Source organism: Palaemon carinicauda, chromosome 11 (assembly GCF_036898095.1).
Source record: "Palaemon carinicauda isolate YSFRI2023 chromosome 11, ASM3689809v2, whole genome shotgun sequence".
Taxonomy (NCBI): domain Eukaryota; kingdom Metazoa; phylum Arthropoda; class Malacostraca; order Decapoda; family Palaemonidae; genus Palaemon; species Palaemon carinicauda.
The window spans coordinates 115,835,331-115,849,818 of NC_090735.1; positions in this window are offsets into that span (position 1 = coordinate 115,835,331).

The following is a 14,488-nucleotide window of genomic DNA, read 5'->3' on the forward strand; positions in this document are numbered from 1 at the left end:
CTCGAGAACAACGTTACTCGCTTGGGACGAGAATAAAGATCGGAACGTTCTCTCTCCTCTCTCTCTCTCTCTCTCTCTTGATTTCGCACCGAAGAGAAGAGCCCACTTACCTTTCGTCAATAAACAGATTATTTGACCAAAGGAAAAACTGAAAGGTTTTTCAATTAAAAAGTTCCTTTAAAATAGTATTTAAAACATTTAAGCTTTGAAAGAAGAATGAACAAAACGTCAGAATCGATTTACTCTTTCTGCAAAGTGAAACCGTGATACTCTCTTTCTCTATCGTAACGATAGAGCGCAAACTGCGTAGCATAAATAAACTAAACGTTAGTTCATCTATGAAACAGTACGAAGACTATTCAAAGAAAATCTTTCATAAAATATCTACTAAAAAATATTCATTTAATAAGTTTTAAATCATTTGCTCTGTAAAAGTTATTTACGATTGAAAGGGCTCAACGTTGTTTAACTTCGGTTTCCAAGTTAGGACCGCCTACTCTCAGGAAAGGTCGCATATAAACAAATCATTAAAATTTATCTTGATGTTTATTATAAATGGAAAGCTAATCGAAGAGGCCTAATAAAGGCGGTTGAGATATAAAATATATAGAGGAAAATCTATAATTAATTTATAACGTGATAAGATAATTGCTAAAAGCCTAAAACACACTTCCGTACTAAGGGAAGGGTCGGCCATTTAAAAGTCAAAGAAAGTCCAAAAAACAATCCAAAGTCATCAAAAATTAAATCTATCCAAAAATCGAGTTCAAGATTTAAGTTGAAGATAAAACACCTGCACTGCGAAAGCTCAAACCAAAAGGAAGTACTTCACCAAATATGTTGAGAAAACTCCAGGTTATACAGCGAGTATTGATACGTCTTGTCGTTAAGGCCGACAGAGAAAAAATTGGGTCTGTTTACATGTATATGCGGTATCTGGCCGATAGTTGGCGCTGGTGGGCACACCCGCAACCTTCATAGCGATCGCTCGCGAGTTTTTGTGTGTGTTTTCTGTCGAGCCGCTGGAGCAGCAGCTATTATATATTCACCGGCTAAGTTAAATATTTAAAACAAAGTTTAAAAGGTTTGGAGAACAAACTGGAAAGAAGCGAGAACAGTTGTAATCATGTTTTACGTGAGGTTGCTTGGTACAAAATGTTGCAAAGCTCTTTTAAGTAATGCTTAAAATTTTTGATGCACTGATGGCACTACAGTATTCTCTATAGAGAAGTATTGTAAATTCTTATAACAACCCATATCAGTCAAATTTTACAAATTTGTCCCATAGTAATGTCTTCAGGAGATAAGTCACAAATTGGAAACATAATTGAAAGAAGCTAAGTAAAATAAAACATACGAGATAAGTTACAAAATGAAAACATTGACTGAAAGAAGAAAAGTTGAATTGAAACTCAATTATGTAATATGCATACATTACCTGTATACAGTATGCTACATAATGAATAACCTGAACGAATAATCAAGAAAAAATAAAAAAAAAACTTACATAAGTGAAAGAATGAGGAATGAAAATTAGTACCCTAAGACACAATCTTCATGATGAGACTGAAAAAAAAACCCAAATTAAGTTCTGCTGAATGGGGCTCCTTTATTTGCTCATCGGTCATTACCTTTGTTTAAATTCCTATATAAGGAATGTTTAATCATGTAAATTCACTAATAAAATTCTAAGGCATGCTTAATCATAGGAACTTTCTCATTAATGAACTATAGGTATATTTTTTTATATATATATAAAAATACTTTAAATGTTACATAGCAATGTGTACCATGGATACAATCTATCTATATATCGTAACTAAAACCAGTTACTAAATACAAATAAAGCTAATCTTTGGTATACACAATATTTACAACTACAGTTATGTACATCATATTCATTGATAAATAATAAAAAGTGGCAGGGTTTTCCACCTGATGGAAAGGCCACTTTCAATATTCATCCTAACAATTTTTTTTTATTCAAATAGATTTACAACTCGAGTAAACAACCTCAACATAAACAACTTTTATTGTATCCATAAAATCTGATATCAAATTCAACAATGCCAAAAATACATTCAGGATACTAAGTTATCAAGGGAAAAATTAATTATGTACATTTATAATCAATGTTTTTTATACAGAAGGAATGTAAAGTATAACATTTGGAAAAACATTCCATTGGTGTAACACACATTTTCACTCCTCAAAACAGTACAATCACTTTTATGACATACTTTATTTATCTTGGATTGTATGCAACATTTTGAAAGCTAAAATTGAAAAATATCCACAATTTGAAACTAGTAACCTATAGTTTAAACGAACAATCTAAACGTTTTTACTTAATCTCCACTTATACGGAAGAAAGAATCAATTTCAACTTGGAAGAGTCTACAGTACATCATATTAACAAAGTTAAATCTATGCTCAAAACTACTGGCTTGTCCTATTATGAAAATATATACTAAACCAATAATGAAATAAAATTCATTCAGTTACTCACATAGTAATCCCTGGTATAAACAAGATGACAGTCTAGTAATCATAGACTTTTGAGATGGATAAGAAGGGATGCGATGACTAAAGGGATGATGGATGTGATCAGACTATCCTATGATATAGAGAAAGAATATGCCGAGTTACTTTCACCAATTTCCCTTTGTTACTCGAATAGCATACACTTCAGTGCAGACTTTCTTTGAAGGTATTTACTCAACTTTCAAGATCATAAACACCTGCCTATTAACAAGGTCCCATTCCCGAAATAGAAGCATCCATGAAAATTGTTTATAGTCTTGATAAGATCAAATAGTTCCAGTTTGTGGGATTAGGATAACCATAATGCTGATATCACAATAGATATTATACTAGGGGAGATGAAAACACCCACAGCTGAAACAAAGCTAATAAGATTAGCAAATACCAAAACTGACCATAACTCACTAAAGATCAAAATCTAAATACTGTACAATATATTAGTCAATCATAGAAATGAAGCTTCAATATCAACAGTGAATATTTACCATAAAGTATAATGTTAGCTGGCAAGATCCATAAGTACCTCTTTTAATGTGACTATTAAAGACGAATGAATTGCAAGAGTACAGTCATGTAAAATCTCTCCATTCAGAATAAAGTGCCAGAAATTTCACTATGAAACAATAATAAAATATTCACGTTTTACCAATAAGACTGCCAAACTCAGAATCTTGATTGACTACATTCAACTATTTTGACATCACAGGATTAGTTTTAATTTTGTAATGATTTACATTCCTTGCCAGCAGGATATTAAGCATGTATAAAGAACATTATAGGTTAGCATATTGTGTAAGAAAACTGCCAAGTTAATACCAATCAACCAAATGTGAACTTCTGCCATACAAATAATATCTATCAATGATAACTTTTTCTTTAAATATACGGTAGTTTGTTCCATTAACTGATTAAATAATTTCTATCTTTATCAGTTTGATTTTAAAAATGTTTACAAATATTTTGAATTTCTATTCTAGTATGAATGAAAATGAACTTGCTGACATGAGTGAGAAAGTATCTAAATTAACTTAAGGTGAACAAATTATAAATGCTCAAGTCAAAAAGATAAACAGGTATATTGGTATATTTTCCCTGCATTCCAAATACAGTACACCAAAATTACAGATTTTAAAAGTAATTTGTATTTTTCCTAACTATACAAACCTAAGCCTTTTAATAGGAATATGCCTTTGGCACAAACTAGATCAACCATCAACTCATTTAAAAATATTAGATGGGTGTGTTAGTTAGCGAGAGGTAGGTGCAGAAAACACTTTTGACCTATGGCTTAGACTGAGTGGGCTGACTGAGGCAGAAAACATAACTTAAATGACTAGTTCGATCTAAGAAAAACAATTTGTGATTTGTTCCTATGTGTACACAATCCATTGGCCTTTAAAAAGGAGACTTGTCTTTAAGTGGGAAGCAGTTTCCTTGAACCTGATTGGAAGGTTCCTTCTTTCCCAGACATATTATTCATCCTGGTTCTGTACAGGAGCAAGGAAGGCAAGTCCAAAATCTCCTAACAAACACACATGGGGATGTAGAAGCTGTTAGAGCCTTGGTCGGTACAGGCTCATGGGAAAGTCAGTACTAGGTCATGTAACACACCTCTCTTTCTTTAAGGGAGATAACATTGTTAGTGTCGTACTAGACATCAAGACTAACGTGAATGGAAGACCGACTCATTCTCACCCTTGTAAAGAGGATGGAAGAGTTACTGCTCAGCATAGCATAATATACTAGAAAGGAGCTCCAATGCATAAATGACCAGCACATAGTGGTTAAGGCTGCTTCACCCCTTTAACAGAAGAAGGAAAGGTAGAACGGCCAGTCACTCCACCTTTTGCTGAGACCTCTCCAGATTGTGTTACCTTAAACAAAATGAATAGTGTCCAATGCAGAAAATTGGGTTTACACTACTATTGAGCATCCTCAACAGGATTAATGAAGGAGATTTAGGGGTCTGTGTAACATCCTAAAAGTTCCAAGGTAAGGATGGTCTCAAACTCTCTGGCACTATCTTTGGTTGAAAGTACGGCAACAGATTATCAGGGGCTTCTTTCATGCTCTTCTGGCACTAAAGAAGGTTGCAACACTCATATGAGGGATAAATCAGGTAACATAGCACAGCTGGACCCTCCAGGACCTTGATCATTTAAAGTCAAATGTCTGTAGGAGGAACAAGCTCGAGCAGGAGTAGGTCTTCGTAATGTCTCCTTACTAGGAAGGAACAGAACCCCCAATCCCTCCTTGATTGACTTGATGAAAGCCTACACAACTCTTACCTCTTGCTTTAGCATAGCAGAGACAGCCCTGAGGGACAGGCCACATGATGTTCTCCTCAGGTAGCAGGCCCTGCAAAACAGGACAAACTGACCTCCACACCAAGTTCAGGGTAGGTAAGATGGTTCAAATTTTTCTTTGAGTATGGACTGTTTCCCTTGGTGAGGATGGATCCAATAATACCATGAAACCTATTTAACAGGAGGCAAGAGAGGAAGATTATGATCTGCTGAAAATAGCTCTGGCCAGGGAGACACTTTCTCTATAACTCCCAATGTAGTGTGTATCTCTCGGGACCTTCCTGAGAGTTAGCAAAATGGGACATCACTTGACTTGGGTTCACGTCAGTGACCCACAGAAAGGACCATGAGCATGGACTATTTAAGTGCTCAATCCCTGGAAGGGTTGTTAATGTCTGCTTGTATGTCAGAAGATCTGCTATACCAGGCCTATGGACTGGCTGACCAACCCCTGGGAAACAGTCCCTTAGTGAGCTCTGTCCTCCCCTAAGAGACGAAGAGGGTGGCTTCAAGGGCAGTATGTACCTTACTTTTTCCTGGCCTAGAGTACTAGTGTTCAGTGTATGGGGGACCTCTCATCTGCAACCTGTGCGACAGTGGTAACTGTCATATCAGGCCGTTGCTCCACTTGGTGGAACCTGAAGGAATTGCTCAGTGGAGGAACTACATTACTAACAGAGGAGAGTAGCTCTTTAAGTGCAAGGGTGCTTTTCCTATTCTAGGCAGGAATGGTAAAGATGTGTGAAGTGTCCCCTTCACCTGGCCTACGGATTAAGTGCTTGATCCCGGCTAGGGCCTGTCACTGGCATCTAAAGAGAAAACTGTCATATTGGGCTAACAACTGTTTGACCAACTCCAGAGATACCGAGGTTGAAAGATGCAAAATGATAATCACTCCGAAAGAGAGAGCAGCTTCTCAAAGGCTAGTTCATTTCTCCTGTTACAAAAGGAATGATGACTCTAGGAGCAATGCTTACCATAACCTGCCCAATGGATTCACCTGATAAAACTATAAAGTAACATTCAAAGGGTGAGATCTGTCACTTTCTCCCGGAGAAAAATGCATGATAAAAGTTCTATGAAATTTGCAAAAGGCCTACAGCACAAATCCTACTAGAGTACTATTTATGTCTGAAAAGAATTTTCCAAAGAGATAGTTGGGAAGGAGGAGCTGGAAGAGGAGGGAAGAAGAAATTCAACTCACTCTTCTCTACATTTCTTTCTTGCTACCATGACTGGTTCAGAGATTCCAACTGACCAGGAATTAATGCTCTACATACCTCTCTGAGTTTGCTGATACTAGTTAAAGGAAATTCTCAGTCAAGCAGTATACCCAAGTATTCATCCTTTGTTTAGGAGAGTGAGCAGACCTCCGATTTAAAAAAAATTGAGAGTTAGTCTCGATGGATACACATGCTAACATCTGAAGAACAAAAGAGGTGCTTTAGAATAACCGTGTGCCTGCATGGCCTACAAGTCCTTCAAGTCACCTAGAGCATGAAGACTTCCTCTCTGAAGGCTGAGTATGAAGTTAAGTTCCATCTACATACGGCCTGAAAGTACTAGTTCAACCAAGAGGAGAAAAAAACTAATGCTTCGTCCCCGCGACAACTCATAAATAGCCAAAGGGAACCAGGATCATTCCATCCCTGTGGGAGGCTGAGTTTGGAGCTAAAGTTCCAACTGAACACTGCCTGTAGGTAACAGTTTGACCGAAAGGTGAATGGGTCCATACTCCGTCCATGTGACAACTCATAAAGAGCTGACAGGAGCCAGGATAGTTACACCTTTGTTGCATACCCCAAATTAGAACCTGGGAGGTAGATTCAGAATTGATCCAGATAGGGGATGAAGAAAAATATACACATTCAGGAAACCTCTACTCTTGTGTCGGTGACAATTATGTCACACCCCTCCTCTTCCACCTAACCCCCTTCCTGGACTGAGTCGGAAAGGAAGAAAAGAATAACAGAAGGCTCGGCACCTTCCATTGAAATAAGTTCCTGGAGGTCCTTGCTGAGAATTGGAAAAGGACAAGACCATCTCCAACCCGGTCAGGAGTCGTGGTTCAACACCAAACAGTTGGACAACTGATGTCTTGAGCCAGCTTACCCAGATGATATCCCATCTAGATGGTGGCCATAGTTAGTCAACAGAATCTGAGCCTATATCCAAGGGGAAAGGCAAAGGCTCCTAGATTGGCTAGATTAAAGTATTTCAGATTTGAACAATTAAACAATGGTAGCAGACCAGGTTCAAAACGTGAGGGTAGTCTCAAAGGTTTACAAACGCCTAGAACTCACAGAAGCCATGGGGTCCTATGATGCATAACCCCCTAAAACAGAGGATCATTTCTTCTACACAAATCCAAAAACAGATTCGGGAACGTAATACAGAATACTATGGATAGGGACGTGAGCAGTTCCATTCCATGTACAGTACAGTATTGAGCTATCCCTGACATCACCCAAAGACTAAGGAAGGTACTACACTGACCACCCCTTCCAGCCGATTGGCACAGCCAGCGGCCTGGACATAGGTAAAGGAATTTCCTTTCTCTTACCATACAATTTCCTGTAATGAAAATGATTTCAGGGATAAACCTAAAAGAGCCTAATAATAGACCCAGATTTGAGATAGGACTTGTCTGTTACTTGTACTCCCTGAAACAGATGTATGCTGTACAGGTGAGCAAAGTATCGTGCTGAGCACGCGCTTGTCATATGAATATCAGTCACTAGGTGATGAACCTTGTTCTTGCTTATGTGTACGTAACAGAAGATGTCTGTGGTCATATCATCGCTGAAATTAGTTCATTATGATTATTGTTCCCTCTTCCAATCACAAGTGGATAAATCACACAGAATGAACAAGTGACAGGTGATCATGTTCCCTAACATGTGAGGGTGTGGAAAAGTGTCCCCTTAAGCAAGATTTATGTGGACACCAATCTCAGGGAGATAGAGGATTGTATTCCTGATCGTGAGGTGAGAAATTCTTGTCAAGCATCCAAGCTCAAAAACCAATCGCTAGATCTGATCCGATTTACAGGTGAAATTGTCTCCCCGGGTTAAACAGCTAAGAGAAGACTGAGGATTGTATTCCCAATCATGATCACTCACGGGAATGTATTGTTGCTTATACAACCATGGTGACCAATCACTGGTTCTTCTCACCCAACAATCCCCTTATTTGTTGTATGAATGTGATGAAACCTCACCACAGTCCATCTTCCTTCTCTTTGGTACCAAAGTATTCTTAACGAGAGAAATTCCTACAACATCCAGCAAAAGGGCAGGAGAAGAACAGAGCCCTTTATCCCAACCAACGGTGCTCGTTCTAACGAGCACAAAGTTTCTTTCCTTGGCTAGGTTAGTCCTCAATGGCACACCATCTCTCTTTTGTGCACAAGGAGTGATAGAGGTCACAGCTTTGCAAGACTTTACGATAAGTGCTTCTGGACTACACCATTTCTACTAAGCAGCAGTATTGGATGAATCAAACAAAGACAAGGAAAAACAACCAGAAGGAGCTTGCTTGCTTCTTCCCCTTGCAAGGTTCTTCAGAGAGGAATCTAGTTGCCCAAAATCAATATTCTCACATATGAAAAAGCCATAGACGCTTCCTCAACAGGGACTGGATCCCTCTGACATCGATGACTGACCTATGAAGATACTGCACACCTGTTGCCGATATGACAAGTCATACCGAGTGCCTCTCCCTCTGAAGGGGAAGGATTTGACACTCACCCTTAATAATCTAGGAAGATGGTGTCCAATCCAGGAAGGACAGTTCATCTGTGCTAGTTCAAACAGCTAACTGTCACACCAGTCTTACCTTCTACTGACCGACCTTTAATTGCATTGCAAACAGCTAACTGTCACACCAGTCTTACCTTCTACTGACCACCTTTCATTGTAAAGTAAAAACTCCTTGATGAATCTAGAAGTAATGATCAATATCAGACAGCCTTACTAGCCTGTAGAAGGAACACAAAAAATACCCTTATAAGGCCTCCTACAAGACTTACAAATACTAACAGACCTCAAAAGCATTGGTCACCAGTGAGCTACCAAAAGAAGCATGGTACGGGCAAGTAACAATCTTTCTTGTCACGACAGGAAACAGGAAAGATGATAACCATACCCACATTTACTGTTCTCTGTAAGCTACAGTTAGCCCTTGATTTTTGCAGAGGTCATGTAACAGATTAAGATTATAAAATCTAGGCCTCAAGCTAACCACTGGGGCATCAAAGGCCATTGCACTGAATGGCCTTTGATGCCCCAGTGCTTGGCTTGAAACCTAAATTTTATAATCCTAATTTGTTACATGACCTTTTCAAAAATCAAGGGCTGCATATACAGAGAATGGTAAATTTAGATACTTTCCCGTTTTCTGTCGTGACAAGAGAGATTGTTACTTGCCCTACCATGCTTCGCCTTTGGGAGCTCACTGCTGATGAGTGCCTTTGGGGTCTGCTAGTATTTGTGAGCCTTGTGGTAGTGCACAGAGACCATTGTAAAAGGCAAAATAACTGCAAATTATTGGTACGCTAGCTCCAGTTGACAGATCACCACTGCTTAGCCGTGGTACACTAACACTAATATAAATAACTCGTTACTCTATATTGTATTCATGCAGTTCCTTAAGTGTACAGTAATTTATATTACAGTATAGTAATTATACAATGCAGTACTGTATCAACTCCTATTTTTACACCCTTTTCTTAATAAACTCCTAAATAATCTACAACGGTACCTAAATTACTTCTAAGTCTAAATCTATTCTCTTCACAATCCCAAATCTTTACAATTTAACTACTGTATCTAATTTTATTTTGCCTAAGATCACAAATAAGTAATTTAGTTGTTTTATTTATATTTTAATATGATTCCCCTCTATCCTCACCTTACATTAAATTTTAATCTAATATCCCTTTAATAAATTATATTTTCCTTCCTTTCGTCTAGTCTTCAATAAGCTAACTGGCTGTACACTAAAAGAAAACTACATTTTGGTATTGGATCGTAGTATGGAAAATTAACTTTGAGTACACTTGAACATATATCAAATCATGTTATAGAATGTTAAAGACCTTTATTCTATATGGAACAAAGCAAATTTTCTCAAAACATATGATATATATTTTGCATAAATTATAATTTTATTAATAGTATTCACAAAAAAATTTGCCTAAAAGAAAATTATTCAAGCATACAATAAAACCTCAATCCAATTTATAAATTTCTACTTTTCAATATTAAACTTACCCGATAATCATGTAGCTGTCAACTCCGTTGCCCGACAGAATTCTATGGAGGGATACGCCAGCTATCACAATACTAGAAGGGGGTGTATTTACCAGCGCCACCTGTGGCCAGGTACTCAAGTACTTCTTGTTGACACCTCCTCAATTATTCCTCTGTCGTGCTTCCGGCAAGACGTTCTGGGATACGCTTATGTTCTTGGAGTATTTTCACGACTTTGGTGAAGTATTTCTCTTTGATTTCGGCTGTCGCTTTACTGGAAACTTCTATATTAGCTTAGTTAGCTTTTGGAATTAATTTGATTAATTTTGGTGACGAGAGAGTATGAACTCTCGTTCACTTTTCAATGGCCGACCCTTCCCTTAGACGGAAGTGTTGGTGTCTAAGAGAGTATAGACTCTCTTTCTTAATTTTGCTTAACAAAAGTTATAGATTTATTTTATATCTCTCCGCCTCTTATAGGCCTCTTCGATTAACTTCCTTTTATTATAAACTCATTAAAATTAATTTTTATATTTGTTTATATTCGACCTTCCTAATAGTAGGCGGTCTTTTACCGAAGTTAATAAACTTTGAGCCCGTCATTTCGGTTTTACCTGTTAACATATTATGCTATTTCCGCCACAGAGTTTGAAAGATTTTCTTTGACAGTCTCGTACTGTTTTCAAAGCTGAACTAACGTTTTGTTTTGTCTCTGCAGTTGTTGACGTTCAGAACGTTCAACTTGCACTCTATCGTTACGATAGAGAAAGAATGTTCACGGTTTCACGTTGCAGTAAGAGTAACCGTGTCTAGCGTTTTGTTCATTCTTTCTTAACTTAATGGTTTTGATCCTAATAAAGGAACTTTTCAGTTTTTTTCCTTTAACAATAATATGTTTTAACGATATATATGATTGGGCTCTTCTCTCAGGTTCTAAGTCAAGAGAGAGAGAGAGAGAGAGAGAGATAGAGACGGAGGGAGAAAGAGGATAAACGTTTCATTCAAGCCTGCCAGGCGTACGAGTAACGTCGTTATCGTTTTTTGCTCTTCTCCCTAGTCTCTTTAGGGGAAGAAACTAAACGTTTCTAGAGTGATCTAGTGTTTAGTCTCTTTCCAACCACTGAATTATCTTTCATTAAATTTTTCTGTTACATTGTAATTCTGTTTTCGCAATTACTAACTTTGAGAAAGGATAGAATTGCGTATTTCAGGTACAAACCACTTAAAGTTTCGAGTTCAGTGAAATAAGTGCAAACAGAAATCAAAGTGATAAGTGATTAGTGCGTGAGGGTACTTTTGTGCGCGCCAGTCGTCCTCCCAGTCCGGGACCTCTTGCAAGCTCCCAAGCCCAGGGGAGAAGCAATGTCGAAGGGCATAAGGGTTCAGCAGGCCTTGATCGGCGCACAGAAGTATTCTCGGTGGTTGTGGGCGTGTCTTACCGAGACCGTCACTCCCACCCGCAGACGATTGAGCCCTTATTTTGCTCGTCTGCAGAAGAGATTAGGGGAGAAAATAAAGGCAGAGTAACGCTGGTCTCAGGTCTCAAGACTTCTTAGACGTTAAGTCCAGACCTATGCCAGACGTACGAAGTTAAAGTTCACAACCCGAATGCAGTCATTGGGTTAGCTCTGACTCTCCTCAGTCATCAGAGTGTTGCACCTCCTCCTCCGCCTACACTCCCTCCACCTGTTCTCGCTCCGCCTGTGCTCGCCCAGCCTGCACCTGCTCCGCCTGTGCTCGCCCAGCCTGCACCTGCTCCGCCTGGTCGCAGCACCATCTGCCAGGCGTACGATGTTGTGAACTCTACTACAGTCCATGCAAGCACAGCTTTCGGACTTGATGAGTGAGTGTCGGGCTGAGAGTGTTGCTCCTCCGCCTCCGCCTACACTCCCTCCTCCTACACTCGCTCCGCCTGATCACAGTACCATCTGCCAGGCGTACGATGTTGTGGACTCTACTACAGTCCATGCAAGCACAGCTTTCGGACTTGATGAGTGAGTGTCGGGCTGAGAGTGTTGCTCCTCCGCCTCCGCCTACACTCCCTCCTCCTACACTCGCTCCGCCTGATCACAGTACCATCTGCCAGGCGTATGATGTTGTGGACTCTACTACAGTCCATGCAAGCACAGCTTTCGGACTTGATGCGTGAGTGTCGGGCTGAGAGTGTTGCTCCTCCGCCTCCGCCTACACTCCCTCCACCTACACTCGCTCCGCCTGATCGCAGTACCACCTGCCAGCAGTTCCACCTGCCAGGCGTACGATGTTGAGACACGTGCTGAGTTTGCTGTTCCCTGTGGTGTTCAGCCTCCGCCTTTCTTAAGGCAACCTTTACATTGGGATCAGGAGGATTATACCTCTCTTCCTCCGCCTCCACTTGCTGCTCCACCAGTGATGCAACACTCGGTTGAGGTACAACAACCTCTCCCGTCCATGAGTCAGTTTCCTCAGCTCTTGCTGCAGCGAGCTCAACCCTCCATAAGGCAAGCACCACAACACCTTAGCCTTGCGCCTCAGGAGCCTCAGCTTGCGAGACATTTACCTTGTTCTGCGCAGCCTCTTCCTCATCGCGCTCCGCTCACACCACAGGAACTGGAACTTGCTACTCCGCTTCCGCCAACCCCTCAGCAAGCGCAACCCTTGGGTTCAACCACTCATGCTAGGAGTCAGCCTCCTCCACCCATGCGCCTTCCTTCTGCTTGTCTTTTATTCAGCCTTTGCAGACTGAGCCTCAGGTGTTCCCTCATCGGAGTCTTGAAGAGGAAACCACACTATTGTTGTTCCAGCTCGTTCTGACTCTGCTGTTCAGCATACCATGGTTTAAACCCCATGCAAGCATGCATAAAGCACTCTAGCACTGGTCATGGAATTTCTGAGAAATGTTAAACGCCATGCACACGCTCTGCTTTCCTTTCAGCAGGCTCTGCTTACTACATGCTCAGCATTCAGCATGCTCTGCATTCAGCATGCTCTGCATACAACATGCTCTGCATACAGCATGCTCTGCATTCAGCATGCTCTGCATACAACATGCTCTACATACAGCATGCTCTGCATACAGCATACTCTGCATACATCATGCTCTGCATACCTTACCGCATGCTTCTCAACACATCTTGGGTTGTTGCCAACTCACTAGACTGTCAAGCAGTTTCATAACGTTGCCTTCTAGTCTGCTGCTTTGCACCAGTGAACCCTCACTCAGAGAACTTAGCTTTTCTAGGATAAGGTCCCTGTAGATGAGAAAGTTCTTTTCTCCCTCCTTCTGATATTCCCTTGAGGACTCTGTCATTTGGAGGGAGCCTTTAGCTGCATAACCTCTTATGGACTTTTATTTAAGCATAACATGCTTACAGGGAAGGTAATGGTTACACTTCAGCCGCTAATCCCGTCTGTTACCACACCTGCTCCCATAGACCTTGAGCTGTGTTGCATGACATGCAGTCCAAGCTTAGTCCTTGTTAGAGGATTTTTTGTTTACGGAGTCAATGTGTCACGGGGAAGACGTTCAACAACCAACAGAAGGGACTTGTTGTGACGCAGTGCGGCAACCTCAGCAACCCGTTAAGGAGTTGTCTGTACGACCCAGACAGTCTAGACAGATTCGGGTTGTCACTGTACTTCCTCGCTTGCCCATGATTGACAGTTTACAGACTGTGCAGCAGTATCATGATCTTGTGTCCGGCTCCGTCAGACGACTGGCTTTTAAGAGCTCCCTCAAGTCGTCGCTGTCTGGAGATTTTCAAATGGACTATGGATCTGACCAAGGAACTGGGCCTCCTGGTCAATTTTGAGGAGTCTCAGCTCGTTCCATCCCAGACCATTGTCTCCTTGGGTATGGATCTTCAGAGTCGAGCTTTTCGGACTTGTCCGTCGGCCCCAAGGATCTTCCAAGCCCTAGAATGCATCCAGAGCATGCTGAGAAGGAACCGATGCTTAGTCAGGCAGTGGATGAGTCTAACAGGGACACTTTCATCGCTGGCCCTGTTCATCGAGTTAGGGAGACTCCACCTCCGCCCCCTTCAGTATCATCTAGCTACTCACTGGATAAAGGACATGACGCTAGAGACGGGCTCAGTTCCTGTTTCCGAAGAGATGAGGTCTACTCTAACGTGGTGGAAGAACAGCATTCTTCTCAAGGAAGGTCTACCTTTGGCTGTTCAGACCTCCGACCACCGTCTCTTCTCGGACGCATCGGACACGGGCTGGGGTGCGACACTGGACGGACAGGAATGCTCGGGAACATGGAATCAGGAGCAAAGGACACTTCACATCTATTGCAAGGAGTTGTTGGCAGTTCATTTGGCCTTGATAAACTTCAAGTCCCTCCAGCTTAACAAGGTGGTGGAGGTGAACTCCGACTACACCACAGCCTTGGCTTACATCTCC